Below are 4,123 nucleotides of genomic sequence, written 5' to 3'. Positions count from 1 at the left end.
TTTTTTGTTGTGTTAATCCTATATAATAAAAGGCTAATATGCAAATTGTCCTCTCAATCGGGAATTCGACTGGGAGTTCAACCAGGGGGCGGGGCCAGGCGGGAACCACCCACAGCCCCTCCACTCTAGTATTTTATAATCTTTTTGTTCTCTACTTTGTTCAATTCTTCTCTAATTTTTATTATTTTCTTTCTTCTGCTGATTTTGGGATGCTTATGTTCTCTTTTATTTCTTTAAGATATAATGTTAGGGTGTTTATTTGAGATTTTTCTTGTTTCTTGAGATAGGCTTGTAATGTTATAAACTTCTCTTAGATTATTGCATCCCAAAAGTTTTAATATGTCATATTGTCAATCTCATTTGTCTCTATATATCTTTTGATCTCATCTTTTATTTCTTTACTGACCACATCATTTTTTAAAAATAGAATTTTGTTTAATTTCCACATATTTGTTGTTGTTTTTTTACTTCCTTTCTGTAGTAGATTTCTAATATTAAAGCATTGTGGTCAGAGAATATGCTTGGTATTATTTCAATCTTCTTACATTTGTTGAGGCTAGTTTTGTGTTCCAACATGTTTTCTTTTTCTGGAGGATGTTCCATTGCACTGGAGAAGAATGTGTCATCAGATGTTTGGGGATGAAAGGCTCTGTGATTGTCAGTTATGTCCATTGGACTAGTGTGTCATTTAATGCTGATATTTCTTTTTTTAAAAAATTACATCTTAATTGTTGAAAGTATTACATATGTACCTCTCTTTCTCCCATTGACCTCTTCTAGCTTGTCCCTGGCCCCAACACCAGGCCTTCACCATGCTATTGTTTATGTCCATAGGTTATACATAGATGCATACAAGTTCTTTGATCTTTTCCCACCCACCAATCCTCCCCCACCTCCCCTGAGAGGTTCTGCAGTCTGATCTATGCTTCTATGTCTCTGGATCTATTTTATTCATCATTTTATTTAGTTCAGGGGTCTTCAAACTTTTTAAACAGGGGGCCAGTTCACTGTCCCTGAGACCGTTGGAGGGCCGGACTATAGTTAAAAAACAACAACTATGAACAAATTCCTATGCGCACTGCGGGCCCGGGACGAGTCGGCTGCTAAGCAGGACAGGCAGCGGCACCCGGCGGGCTGCATGTGGCCCCCGGGCTGTAGTTTGAGGACCCCTGATTTAGTTCATTAGAATCCACATATGAGTAAGATCATGTGATACTTACCTTTCTCTGACTGGCTTATTTTGCTTAGCATAATACTCTCCAGGTCCCTCCATTCTGTCTCAAAGAGTAATAGATCCTTCTTTTTTACAGTTGCATTGTATTCTATGGTGTAAACGTACCACAGCTTTTTTATCCACTCATCTACTGATAGGCACTTGGGCTGTTTCCAAATCTTAGATATTGTAAATTGTGTTGCTATGAGCATAGGAGTGCATAATTCTTTCCAATTGATGTTTCAGGTTTCTTAGGATATATTATTAGAAGTGGGATCACTGGATCCAATGGCAATTCCATATTTAATTTTTTGAGGAAACTCCATATTGTTGTCCACAGAGGCTGCACCACTCTGCATTCCCACCAGCAGTGCACGAGGGTTCCATTTTGCCCACATCCTCACCAGTACTTATAGTTTGTGGATTTTTTGATGGTAGCCATTCTGATATTTGTGAGGTAATACCTCATTGTTGTTTTAATTTGCATCTCTCTGATGATCAGTGACTGTGAGCATATTTTCATGTTTCTTGGTCATCTGTATGTCTGCTTTGGAGAAGTGTTATTTAGGTCCTTTGACCATTTATTAATTGGACTAGAGGCCCGGTGCATGAAAATTCATGCACTGGAGGGGGGGTTCCTCAGCCAGCCTGCCCCATCTCACAATCCAGGAGCCCTCACGGGCAGGAGGCGACCCAGAGATCAGGGAAAGGCGATGCCCCCATCACACCTCTGCTGCTGCCACTGCCGGAAGTGCAAGCCTTGACCAGCCCTGGTTACCTGAGCCTTGGGCGGCCCTGGGTGGCTGGGCAGCCACAATCGAGACTTGCCTGCACCTCGGGCCAACACTGGGCAGCTGGGCAGCCAACAACCGAGGCTTGCCTGGGTCTTGGGCTGGCCCTGGGCGGCTGGAGGGCTGAGGGGACTGGGGGACTCCAGAGGCAGGCACGAGGCGGGGCTGAGGGGACTGGGTGCCGCCATCTTGTGGCTGTGGGCGCCGCCATCTTTGAGGATGGGGCAGTCAATTAGCATATTCCCTCCTTATTGGCTGTAGGTGCTGCCATCTTTGAGGGTGTAGCAGCAATTAGCATATTCCCTCCTTATTGGCTGTGGGTACCACCATCTTTTGTGATGGCGTGAGGGTCAATTAGCATATTTCATCTTTATTAGATAGGATTATTTGTCTTCCTTTTGTTAAGTTGTTTGAGTTCCTTATATATTTTGGATATTAACCCTTTATCAGATGTATCAATGCCAAATATGTTCTCCCATGCAGTGGGCTTTCTTTTCATTTTGTTGATGGTTTCTTTTGCTGTGCAGAAGCTTTTTATTTTTATTTAGTCCCACTTGTTTATTTTCTCCTTACTCTCCTTTGCCCTAGGAGATGTATCTGTAAACATATTGCTTTGAGAGATGTCTGAGATTTAGCTGCCTATGAATTTTTCTAGGATTTTGGTTTCAGTACTAGAGGAACTACTTACACTGATGTCTTTTATCCATTTTGAGTTTATTCTTTTTTAAAAAAAATTAAATCCTTTACTGTTGAAAGTATTACATATGTCCCCCACCCCTCATTGACCTCTCCCTGGCCACTCTCACCCCCTAGCACATGCCTTCACCCCCCCTACTGTCTGTGTCCATTGGTTATGCTTATATGCATGTTTACAAGTCCTTTGGTTTATCTCTTACCACCACCCCCCCACCAGACCCTTCCCTGCCTTCTCTCTGAGGTTTGACGGTCTGTTTGATGCTTCTATGTCTCTGGAACTATTTTTGTTCATCAGTTTATGTTGTTCATTATATTCCATGAATGAGTGAGATCATGTGATATTTATGTTTCTCCAGCTGGCTTATTTAGCTTAGCATAATGCTCTCCAGGTCCATCCATGCTGTTGTTGCAAATGGTAACAGCAGTGTGAATTTTATAGTAGTGTAGTATTCCATTGTCTAGATGTACCACTGCTTTTTAAACCACTCGTCTCTTGATGGGTACTTAGGCTGTTTCTAAATCTTGGCTATTGTAAATTGTGCTGCTATGAACATAGGGTAGCACATATTCTTTCTGATTGGTGTTTCTGATTTCTTGGGATATATTCTAGAAGTGGGATTACTGGGTCAAATGGGAGTTCCATTTTTAATTTTTTGAGGAAACTCCATAATGTTCTCCACAGTGGCTGCACAAGTCTGCATTGCCACCAGCAGTGCACAAGGGTTTCTTTTTCTCCACATCCTCTCCAGCACTTGTCATTTTTTGATTTGTTGATGATAGCCATTCTGACAGGTGTGAGATGGTACCTCATTGTTGTTTTGATTTGCATTTCTCGGATAATTAGTGACTTTGAGCATGTTTTCATATGTCTCCTGGCCTTCTGCATGTCCACTTTCAAAAAGTGTTTATTTAGGTCCTTTGCCCATTTTTTGATTGGATTGTTTATCTTCCCTTTGTTAAGTTGTATGAGTTCATTTAAATTTTGGAGATTAAACCCTTATCAGATGTGACATTGGCAAATATGTTCTCCTATGCAGTGGGCTTCCTTTTTTGTTTTGTTGATGGTTTCTTTTACTGCGCAGAAGCATTTCATTTTGAGGTAGTTCCATTTGTTTATTTTCTTCTTATTTTCCATTGTCCTAGGAACTGTATTGGTAAAGATATTGCTACGACATATGTCTGATATTTTGCTGCCTATGGATTCTTCTAAGACTTTTTTATGGTTTCCCGTCTTAGATTTAAATCCTTTATCCATTTTGAGTTTATTTTTGTGTATGGTGTCAGCTGGTGGTATAGTTTCATTTTTTACATGTATCTGTCCAATATTCCCACACCATTTATTGAAGAGACTGTCTTGATGCTTTTGTATGCTCTTGCCTACTTTTTGAAATATTGAGCATAATGGCTGGGGTTGATTTCTTGG

The sequence above is a fragment of the Plecotus auritus genome (genome assembly GCF_963455305.1).
Source record: "Plecotus auritus genome assembly, contig: SUPER_4_unloc_1, whole genome shotgun sequence".
Classification (NCBI taxonomy): domain Eukaryota; kingdom Metazoa; phylum Chordata; class Mammalia; order Chiroptera; family Vespertilionidae; genus Plecotus; species Plecotus auritus.
This window is presented reverse-complemented; position numbering follows the sequence as displayed.